This window comes from Bactrocera tryoni, chromosome 3 (genome assembly GCF_016617805.1).
Source record: "Bactrocera tryoni isolate S06 chromosome 3, CSIRO_BtryS06_freeze2, whole genome shotgun sequence".
NCBI classification, from domain to species: Eukaryota; Metazoa; Arthropoda; class Insecta; order Diptera; family Tephritidae; genus Bactrocera; species Bactrocera tryoni.
Genome location: NC_052501.1, coordinates 48604865 through 48617522, shown reverse-complemented (window position 1 = coordinate 48617522; position 12658 = coordinate 48604865). Strand labels below are relative to the sequence as shown.

At 33.0% G+C, this 12658-nt stretch overlaps 1 pseudogene; it reads left to right on the top strand.

The window, feature by feature from the left end:
- The first annotated feature begins 11677 nt into the window (after window positions 1-11677).
- LOC120773177 lies at window positions 11678-11858 on the top strand (annotated as a pseudogene).
- The last annotated feature ends 800 nt before the right edge of the window (window positions 11859-12658 follow it).

Here is a 12658-nt window from a genome sequence, read left to right as displayed (position 1 = left end):
TATTAAGAGGTGCCTCATCGACATTTTCGATTTCCCATATAAATAACACAGGAAATTTTTTTCTTTTTGTTTGGAGTTTTAATGTACGCAAACAAATAATTGGTAAGCGAGAATCAACACTTATTCTTATAGGAAATTTAACGATCTACAAAAAAGGTCTAGAACATTTTTTGGGTGAGTCAACTCATTCCAAGATATTCTTCGTTAAAGTCCAACAAAAAATTATAAAAAATGATTTCCACAATTTTTCATCTTATATTACAAATTTATGGCTAATAAACACTCTAACAAATCATATTTTTCATCGTAAAACTTATCGAGTGTTTAGCGATGTAACCATAGAATTTTCACAAAATATCGATAATCGTTTAATAAAATCAATTTTTTAAGTACTTAATTTAAACAAAAACTTTGAACTCTACTCTGTGTGAGTGATGACTTAGAAACCTTAATCGTTGCCTGAAAAAATAATGTGTCCTATTTGCTCCTGACTCTCGGGAAATTTAAATTAATAAGAGCCATTTTTCAGTAATTTTTGATTGCATTACAACTTTTTATTTCATATCTCTCACATATTGCTTATTTCAAAATAAAACTAAAGTCTTTTTTGTTACAATCGGGAAATTTTTGTCGGTGATTTTTAACAACTTGCAATAAATATTGCAATTTTTCTTCACTTTTAGTAAGACATTTGTTGTACTCCTCTATCACCTCTTTCTGCTACATCATTGACTACGCTGAGACGCTTAAAAAATTCTTGATTCTCTTGATAGCTTTCATCCTGTGACCAAGTTTCCACATTGTTGTCAATGAAGTCAGTAGGTAAATCGAATGTTTTCGAAATAAAGTCACTCAGATCTACTGATAAGAATTGGTCTGAATTTCCTGGCTCAATTTCAATGTTTTTTTTTTTTTTGGATCAATGTTTATTTCTGTTTTATATGTACAAAGATTGAAGGCAAAGGAAGGAAGGGAGTAGCGTTTTTGGCTGTTCCTGCTATAAACAAAGTTGGAGAGATCGACGTAACCTTGAATAATATTTACTTATATTGCCATATAGGTGTCGCTAAGATCGATAATTACAATGACTTAAGCGGTAAAATACAAAAATAGTAATGAAAATTAACAATTAAGTTCAGCATGACAAGAATCCATGAATTTCTTTTATGAATTAATTAAATAAAAATGAGATAAATCGAAAAAATATTATTTTTTATGTTTCTTAGCCATAAATTTGTAATATAAGATGAAAAATTGTGGAAATCATTTTTTATAATTTTTTGTTGGACTTTAACTACGAATAACTTTGAATGAGTTGACTCAGCCAAAAAATGTTCTAGACCTTTTTTGCAGATCGTTAAATTTCCTATAAGAATAAGTGTTGATCCTCACTTACCAATTATTTGTTTGTGTATATTAAAACTCCAAACAAAAAGAACAAAATTTCCTGTGTTATTTACATATATGGGAAATCGAAAATGTCGATGAGGCACCTCCTAATATTAATATTAATAGCTCAGGTCTTACCAGAACTTGTTTTTAGTCATGTCGGATGAGATTTTCATGGTAACTAAGAAAAAAAAAATTTTTTTTTTGGCCCACCTTAATATAGAGTACATATATGCACATATGTACATACATATAATATATATATATTACTTTTCTGCCATAAAAATATATATATTTCCATTATATATCATGTATTGTATGAATGTTTATGCTTGTAACTCGTATAACCGTACAAAAATCGCAACAAATTGAATGGAGTGTAAATCCGGCCAGCCGGTAAATGCGTCCGTCGGCTTAACCCTTTCGGACCTGTTGGGACCAGGGTTCTCATTTACTACTCCGTAGCAGCAAAATTTCTAAAATTATTTGCTATGCTATCGCTACCGCTCTCACTTTGTCGGGAGCCGCAGCATAGCCTTAGCATAACAATGTAAAGTATGTGCTCTACTCTGCTCCGAGTTTTGTTAGGTAAAAAACTATAGCTGTAGCGGGAGCAAAAAATTAAATTCTGCGCTATGCTCTGGCGTAGCGGTAGCAAAAAATTGGGAGCGGTAGCACAGCAGAGCATATGAAAATTTTCATGTGCTACAGCTCCCGAATGTGTTTGTTGTTTTTTTTCCTTTTTGCTATTTTCTGGCATTTACAAGTATGGTACAAGTGGGTATATAAAAGAAAGTCGTTTATAACTCCAGAACGGCTGAACCGATTTGGCTTAAAATTGGTGGGGAGTTTAGAAGCAGGGTAAGGACATAGGATACATTTTATCTCTTTGTGCTAAAATTCAATACAGCTCATAAATACAAAAATTATATTTCAAATCATAAGCATTTGTTCAAAATTTATGTAAGAATCATTTGAAAATTTTAGTAATTCAAAAATAGAAAGAAATAAGTAAAAATTTTCATTTCCAAACTATATAACTAAGAATGGTAGAATAGAACTGCAAATACACAGTGCAATGGATTAACACATTCGCGTAAATTGAGGGAATTCCCGTCATTCATGTTTCCTTCAATAAAACAATTGCGGGAATTCCCGCGCTATATTCCCGCAATTTCTTCCGCACATATAAAAATGCCAGAAAATACCTCTGATCTGTAGATCTGTTAAAGATAAAAATCAGGATTGTTAAGTGCGTATGTGTATATATGAGTGTGAACGAGAACAGTTTGATAGGTCAGTGGCACTTTGAATAATCATATTCATATATTTTATGACTCCGCTAGTGCAAAATCGAAAAATCAGAGAGAAAAAGAGGTCGCGAAATAGGTTTGATTGAGATATACTGCTAAATAAAATAGTAAAATTTAGTTAGACCAATACTACAGGTTCGAAACTATAGGAGAATATTATTCGCTTACGGGAGTGTAGACTAATCGTCACAGGAAAAACTGTTTAGTCCCGAATACCTTGAATTGTATCCATTTATTCAACAGTGCTTTTGAAAAACTTTGCCCAATTACTATTACAATATCGAACTTTCTGGAAGCAGAAAAGAGAGTAAGCTCTTTGGAACAACTGGGCTTTCGTTTAAGGACTGAATTGAAAAAAAAAACATTAGTAACATATGATATGAATGATACAAAGATAATGCTTCCAAGATCAAAAGGGTCTGTAACTACAAAGAAAATAGAGGTTGTATCCGAACTATTTGGAACCTCTAAAACTAACCACAACGTCGAAAAATCGGAGCCAAAAGGTAAGAACCACAACTACGATACATACATATCAAATTTTACATGTATAACAAGTGAAGAATGTTCGAACCAAAAGCGTAAGAATTTGACCAAAAAATATACAAGCTTATATCATCGAAGATTTCCACGTTTAAATTTGACATCTAGAGCTTATCAGAACTTCCGTAAAATCTTCGATGTGGATAAAAACTAATTGATTATTTTTCTGGAAAATTTTTCTTTATACACTAAATATTAGTACAAGTGTAAAGGTTCATGGAATCACCTTGAAATTATTATGAAAGCGAATTTTGTCTTCTCAAAACCAAACCAAGAATTTCACTTCCAGAGGATATTGTTCTATTCAATAAGTCAACTTAACCCATCAAACCTCCCTCGTATTTATATATACATATATACATATGTATGTAGTTTTTGTCTTACACTCTTGCGAGTGATTGCGTTCGGATTTGTCAAGGCTTTGGGGTTTTACCCATTCCTTTTTTTTGTCCAGTTTTTTACTTGCAACATCATCAAATAATTGCGATTTGTGTGCAAAAAAGCAACTATGTATGTATGTAACAGACAAACTGACCATTAATGCGTTGATAGTGTTTGCGGGCGTTAGTTGGAAAAAAACAGAATATGAAAGCAAAAGATGCAACTAAAGTTGGCAAAACTTGTGGTGAAAAAATGGTGGAGTAGCATGAATGGCTGCCACATTAACACATGCGAGCACATGCCACTTGTCGAAAGAGGTAAAATTTGTTCGCACAAATGGATAATTCGACTCATTGGGTACTTACAGGTAGCTTGGACTCATTGCGATTGCTGCAAAAGCATATTGACGAAGACAATGAATTCTGAGCTGTTTTCGAATTTTGTTTGTTTAAGAAGAGAAAACTTGAAAAATTTTCGGAATTTTTGAAGTTCCAAGCATTACCGGATATATTTATGGCTTCAGCGAGGTTCTGTACTAGCTTTCCACAAAACATGGAGGGATATCGATAATGATAAAAATGTTCAGTGAAATAGTCCACCGGTTCTAAGCATTACCGAATAGATTAAAAGCTATTGGCGAGATTTTGATAGAGCTTTTCATAACATCTGATAGAGTTTACATGCAGTCGAAAACTTTCAGCATGAAAATCTTTCGGTAGAATTGGACTAAGATTCCAAGTATTACGGGATAAAATAGTAGCTATGACCGAGATTCTGTTCGAGATTTTGATAACAACTGGAGGAATAGTAATGAAAATAAAATGTTTTAAATAAATCTCGGAGTTTTTAAGGCTTTAGCTGAAGTCTTCGTCTGTGTCAAAATACCACACATTTTCAACTAAATCCAGCCGATATGCAAGACGTACCCCAATAACAAGTGTTGCTCATTCCAGTTCAGGATTTTTAATTAAAGGGTCTGCTTACGATGAATATAATCTTGAATCCGTGAGCTACTCTAAACAGCTTCGGTTTTATAAAGGTATAGAGGAGAATGAGTCCAAGTAATACCAGTAGATTGGGAAACCGGTATTCCTTACGAGCTTTCCATAACTCAATAAAGAATACTCTATCACTACACTGAAAAAAAAACTAGTAAAACTAAAGTATTCTGCATTTGCCACAAATACTTTTTGCATTAGAAACGTGCCCAAATACTTTGAGCATTGGTTTTAAAAGTGCGAGCACTGTTGAAGTAAATGCGTCAAGTATTTAAATTAACAGTGGAACACTTTTGATCGAAATACGGGGCACTGTTGTAGCAAAAACTTATAAATTTATTTTAACAGTAGAAGTATTTGAGATTAACAGTAATTGCTCTTGATTCAAATGTAATCGTATATGTTTTATTGTTGTGTTTAACAACCAACGCCCCCCCCCCCATTTTAATCACTAATCACTCAAATAGTATACGTTATTGGTACCTAAAACTTCGTGAGACTGAAATTTTTCCAAAAAAGAAGTTTTGCATTCCTGACAAATCAAAAAAATTTCATTATGTAAATCAAAAAATATTTTTAAAATAAGCAATGTTGTATTCTTTGATTTAACATAGCAATTCTTTTCATACAGTACCCCTTTGTATCTCATACTTAAAACTTCATTTCCGATTGTAAATTTGGTGCGTAAATTCTGATAAAATTCAAGTTTTGAAAGATCTATGGGTGAAAAATTTTTGCAATCCACAAGATCATTTTGGAAAAAACTATTTTAAAATTAATAAGAACAGAATTGGAAACAGTACTTAGTAGCTAAAGTAAGGGGAATATTTTTTCGGAATGTTATATTATTTGCGTATTTTTTGAATTCAGCGTGTTTTCCTTCGAATCTTAAACACCATAAAAATTTAAGTGGGCCCAGTTCTTTGATACAATTGACATAATGGACCATAAAGTGGTGTTTTGGTTTTAATTTTTCTTTAAAGCCTGTTGTATAAAATGTATGGTGATCGACTATTAAAGCACGTAGCTCATTCAAAATATTGTCACTGAACTCCTCATCCATAACAATATCAACAATTTTAATAAACGTTATTAAAAATGTATATACTGAATCAAATCCATCTATGAAGTCCCCAATCATTAACAAAATAGTTTCATTTCAGAAGCGTTCATTTTAATATTATTAGTCTTAATTTGAGCCTTCGTTAAAGGATTACTTAAACTTTTGACGTGAGATGGATCATAAGCAAATAATTGTTTTCTATAGTTAAACGCTTCCAAAGAAAAATATTTCTTCTAATATATGAAATAATCTAGAACTTTTGGAATATTACATCGAGCGACTCCTAAAAATATGTCGTGCATTAAATCACAAGCCGTATTGTCTTTGACATGAAAAAAAGATAGGCTGTTCCAAATAGAATTTTCTTTGACCGAATTTAGTTCTTTGCTACAACATTTCAATTCCTTTGGATAACTATCTTTATTACGTACACTTTGCGAATCTTCGAGTAATACCGATTGACACTCTTCTTTGGAAAACGAACAAAGTCGACAAAAATATTTGCTGTTGAAACTAGTGCGATAGCCTAAGACTTCATTCAGGCCCAAGTTATCACCCAATATCTGGCCGAGATTAAAATAAATAATATATTCGGTATTCTCAACGACAACATGTATGCCATTTATAGACAGATCTTCAAGAACCTCAACAAGTCTGTTTAGTGTTAATTCATTGCCAAAATAGTTCATATCTTTTTCGTTAATAAACCCTGCTACAAAAATATTTCTCAAATGAGATATTTGGTGTTGCGGTAGCACAGGTATTGTAAAATATATGCCACAAACAGAATGCTGATGTGGTCCCAAGGGGTTATTAATTTGAAATGTATCAAAGTACAAAAAAATTGGAAAAATTATTTTATTACCGAAACTACCTGTTTTCTTCTTCCAAAGATTGCCCATTATAAAATGGTTAAGAGTATCTGAAGACTTTATTTTATTAAAGATTTCAAAACTTTGGTGTAAAATGTTTGGCTCTTCAAAAAATTTCTTTAATTGATGCTTTATGTCACAGAGGCAGCCTTCAATTATATTTTCTTTTAAAGTTGGGTAACCGGAAGCAAACACTTCATCCAGCTACCTGGATATTGCAAATAACTGTGGTGGCTTATGAAGACCAATCTGTTCGAGTTTTTGAAGTAGTTTATATTCTGAGGAAATATTTTCAAAAGGTTGCTTTGCATAGGCAATTACTTTTTTAAAATCGTTTTTCTTCTCAGGATCAACGAACTCTGTGAATTTTTCAAAAGACTTTACAATTGGAGCAATTATCAATTCAGTAATAGATTTCTGAGCGACTGGTATATCTTTTCTAAAAGTATTCGGTTTGCAGTGAAGTTGCAAAGCATGACTTGGTACATTATAATCTATTAATTTTTTAACATGTGAAATATTTACTTCATTACTTTCTTCAACGCAGTCTTGACTGGCGATTCTGCTTGAACCTCTAAGTACTCTTGGCTTGGAGTCAGTTCATTTACATTTTAAGGGAAATTTGTATTAGTTTTTGGTACTTTGGTTTGTGAACCATTTTTGCTTTCATTAAAATTACAATTAAAATCATGCTTGCTTGCGTGATTTCGAAACTTATACATGTTTTGAAAATATCTATTGCATTTCTGAAAAAGTCATAAATACTTAAAAGTAATTGGAGTTCGATGCAAAATCTTAAGATGGTTAAAAAGATTTTCAAATAATATAAATTCATTTCCGCATATAGAGCAAGTATGTGTGGTTAGGTTGCAGTGTTATTCCCTCGTTGTGAGCGCTTTCATTAAGCTCGTCAAGTTTTTGCTGGAAGTTATTAATATCTATAAGATGCACCATCATATCCATTTGTGCATCTGTAATGGAGGGCTTTATGTTTTTATTTACTCTCGGCGGTGTTATTACTGCATGTAGTAAGTTTATAAGATAATAATGCCTGCAATCTAAATAAAAAACCTAAAATTAATAACAAAAATCACACAATAGAAGAAATCGACATTACTTGCATCAGGTGCTCCAAGCATGGCGTCGTAATACGTCAGGTTCAGTTTATCTTTTATTAATGAATGGAAAGGCTCTGTCGTTATTGCTTCCTCAACGCTTTCAATTTTGTTAAACATTAGATCTGATTTTCCAGGAAACATAGTGTCAAAATCAATATCAATCAACTGGTACCCATTGGAATCGAAATATCGTGGCCATTCCTTAAAAATATCTTGAATACGAAATTTAGCAAATCCTTTAATTCTATCTTCTAAAGTTTCTTTCCACGACACGCATATATCTTCAGGAATATTGTGCTGTAACCACTGTTTTATTTCATTAAGTTTAGCGTGGCTCTCATCATTTACACCGGCAACATTGAAAATTTTTGATGGAGCTTCATTTTTCAACTGAGCTTTTCGCTTATGCAAGCTGTTAAAGTATCTATCATATAATTTCCCAGTTGCTTTTTTTTTTAAGTTATACTTCTTATACGAGTTCGGAAAAGGATGCGATAGATTCAGGTTGCGCAACCTTGCTCAATATGAATCTACGCAACCCCTTGCTCAATATGAATCTACGCAACCTTGTCTGCGAAGATGTTCGAGCAGCAAGCGAAGCGGTGACAATGGGCGATCGTTTGTTCGTTTCTTTCGGCACAGCTCGGCTTTTCTACCAACAACACAATGTTACCATGCTTATGCTGTTGTTGTTTTTGTAGAACAATGTTTCGATTTTTGGTTGGTGACATATTCAACTAAAAAATCAATTCCGTTGGGATTCGAACCTATGTACCTCCTACGTACTCATCGTAATTTTGAAACGCTTACCACCTAGACCACCATTCACACTTGAATTCCGTTGTCCTAATTATGGTTTGGTTATGCATGAAAGAAATATACAATGGATAGCCGATTGTTGGTGACATATTCATATGTGTACGCATATGTATGTTTGTATGCTTGTGCATTATTTGTTTGGCAATGTATGCAAATATATGTACATATAAGTAAGTATATATGAATGTATGAACATGCAAGTCAATGCGCGCACATGTAATAAGTATATTGATAAGTGATGAAAATATGATTTCAATTTCTGAACGCGCACATGCGTATACATACACTCATATGAGCATGTGCAGATACACAAGATAGGATAGAAGATGTATGTCTTTTAACATCGTATACTATACAAATAAATATTTTTCTTACTAATATAAATTAAATTTATCACAGCAATATACATAATATACATATACATAATATTGCTGTGATAAATTGAATTTATATTGGTAAGAAAAATATTTATTTGTATAGTATACGATGTTAAAAGCAAAAAATTAAAAATTTACTCTGTCGAGATTCGAACTTGAGACCTGTGGTATCATCTTGACTTTCCAAGCGCTTACCACCAACATCACCATTGACACTTAGGTTGCGCTGACTTTAGTATGGTTTGGTTATGCATGTACATAAGAAACATACGATGGTTCTAATAATTTTGTTTAAGTATAGAAATATGCTTTTGTAGAACATTTGCTTTCGCAAATATACAGACAAATGTGCAAACGACATAATATACATATGTATGTATTTTTTTTCGCATTTTGCTTCTACGCCGGTCAAATTTCTATACAAAAATCGGCTGAAATGTGTGAGAAAATAAAAAAATGGACAACTAGGGCCAATAATTTTTAAAAAATTTATTGACAATTAAATATAAATGAAAATACATGTAAATTTACTTAAATTTATTGAAATTTCGTTTCGCATTTTTTGGCACTTTCAAATTAATTAATATAAGTAAAATTCACGACTTAACCCTCACACGTCTTATTCGCGCAAAATTTCCAACTTTATGAAAATTGGCGCAATTGTTGACACTTTTTTTATGTAAAGTTTAAAACATGTTTGCATATGAATATATAATATATTTGATTTTGGCGAAATTATTGACACTTGTCTTAATATACAAAATTGGCCCAAAACGAAACAATGAAATACATACATAATTACTTTTGCATGTCAATATGGAAATGCCGACGGCAAAACGCAAAGGCATATATTGCACATATGTAGATACATACATACAAGCGATTTCTTGGTTGAAAGCAAAAATTGAAGCATGAGAAATTGAAATGCCGACGGCAAAACGAAATTGCTTACATTCGTACATTGCGTATGAATCATGAAAATATCATTATAATGTTTAGGTAAATCTTTTATATATTTAAAATGAGTTATTCAGCCCTATTCTGCATTTCTGCAGAAATTTTCTCCGATTGGCAACTTTGGTATTCTGCGTTTCGATTCAACTTCGAAAATTCCAATTCTATGTATTCTGCATTGCGATCGTAATTACGTTTTTGTACGTTGAAGTTTTGTCGGCGGAAAGCCGTTATATATTCATTTTCGTGCACTTGGATAAAATAATTTCCTCAAATATGTAAGTAAAACTTTATGATTATAGTTGTAAAAGACATAATGGTGGTGTCCTTGGTTGTTTGTGCTTAAATTATATTTTTTGATATGTTTGCAGGTCAAAAGTAACAACGGCAGAGCAATAAGAAAAATTGTGTGATATGATGGCCACGAAAAGAGATATTGCGCAGGGCTTCCAAAAGCGACCGAAGGAAGAAGCACAGGAGTTTTGGGAGGAGGTTGCAAGGAATTTAAATGCACTTGGCCCACCAACAAAAGATTCCAATACATGGAGGTAGGGTATTACCTACAATTAATTTTAAAAAATTAAGTTAAATCTAACGTTTTCGTGCAGGTCTGGATTGACTGAAAATGCTACATGAAGCGAAAATTATCGCATAACAAAAAAGAAAGGATGAGCACCGGTGGAGGTCCTTGTCGTTTACAACGCATAAGCCCACTTGATGAAAAGGTGATAGCTTTGACGGGTTTGGAAAGGGATGATATCCCTTCAACCAGAAGAGCTAGCAGCCAAAATAGAGAGGCGAGAGCAGACAATCAGAGCACTTCTTCATTACTTAAGCAACAGATACAAATCAAAAAGAATTTTATGCAGAGACGAAAAAATTCAATGAAGCTGCCTTTGGTAAAATGGAAGAAGTTACTTCATATTTACGGCACATGAATCGTTCTCTAGAAACTTTGGCGGAGACTGCAGTGAAGCAACTTGAAGAACAGAAGCGACACAACAGAATTAAGGAAGAGCTGGTGAAGGAAAAAGTAGAAATAAAAATGCAAATGCTAAGATTAGATCCAAATTATAAGCCGGATTCAAAGTAGTAATTTTTTAATTGTTAGCCTTTTATTTATTTTACTATTATTCATTTATATAACGAGCTGTGAAATGAAATAAAAGCATTTACTTTTCTAATATAGGAGCTGTAAAATGCACTGAATGCAATTGTTTTTATTTAATAGAATAATGTAGGGCATATTTTGAATAATGCATTGCTCTCCTCCTCAAGTAATATCGCTGCCGCTACTGATTCCATGTTAGTGTTTACAACAATAATTTGTGTATTTTTGCTTTGTTATGTTTCATTTTCACACGTTTCAAGGCAAACAGCTGACTTCGAAAGAGCTACAGCTCTTCCTCTTCTTCTTTCAATCCAATCGTAACTCAGAATACCTATTTTCGATTCAGACGGAGCGTAGAGCGGGAACGTAATCGAAATGCAGAATAGGGCTGATTATATAATAAGACCACATATTCAATTTAAAATAAATTCTGTTGGGATTCGAACCTACGCATCTCCTACGTGCTCGTCGTAACTTTTGAAGCGCTTACCACCAACACCACCATTGACACTTCAATTGCGTTGTCCTAATTATGGTTTGGTTATGCATGAAAGAAATATACAATGGATCGCCGATTGTTACCTCTTTCCATGCTGCTGCTGCGCATATGTATGTTTGTGTGCTTGTTCATTATTGAAGTTATACTACTTTTTCTTTCCTTTGTCTTTCATTTCTGCGAATTCTCAACTATTTTATGTGACCTTTTGTTGAAATACCCTGCGTTGGCCGTTGAAAAATTAAGGCTATACTTTACAGGATTATTTCTGTAGTTAGTCTTCATTTACATTTTTTGGAAATCGACCCGCGATGACGAGGTATATCGTTTTATCTGACAGCGTGAGGTTTAAGAAGCTCATTTCTAATTGTGTCTTGTGGCATATTAGAAATGCTTACAACGGATAAAACGACTTCTGAGTGGTGATTTTAATGAATAAATTCCTTTTGGTTGAAATGCTCTGCGTTGGCCTTTGAAAAGTTAAGACTATACTTGTCAGGATCATTTATTCCTTTCATTTCTTAAAAGAAATTAATGACCTTTAGAAATATGCATATTTGCATTATTTCGTTGTCATTTCCATATTCGTAGCAATGGAATTTCTAGGGCATAAGTAAAGTAATGGCCGCCGATTGTCACCCCTTGCCGCTGTAGCAGCTTCACCTACAAACATGTGTAAATGTGTATGTATGTATACGTATGATCGTGAATACATATCGACGCAGATTTTTGCGACCAGAATTTATGATTTTTTGCTTTTACCATCGTCGCGAAAAGACGACTTGTTGGCAAAGGCATGCTCGGGGAGATAATAAATTATAATAAATTTATAAAATGTAAATTTAAGTTTTCTAGTTTTCTTTCATACAAAATGATATGCATTTCTTGGAATATCACTAAGAAGTATAACTTCATCCGCGCGTAGGGACTCCACGCACCTTTTTTGTTTTATAATGCAGGCTAACTGAGGAACAGCGAGAATCATATATACAATCTTTATTTGATGAAATTTGTGACGATGACGCTCCCTATGACTTTGACTCAGAATATGAAGAAGAAATGCAAATCAATGACATTGAAATTGCTGATGACGATGCGGAAGTTTCGCAAAGTACCGCAGAAGTATTACCTGATTATGCGGACTATGAGGATGATGAAGAAGAAGAAGTAGAAGAAAATAATGAATTGCCTGCTAGTGCCGACAAATTTGTTGCACGTGATGGT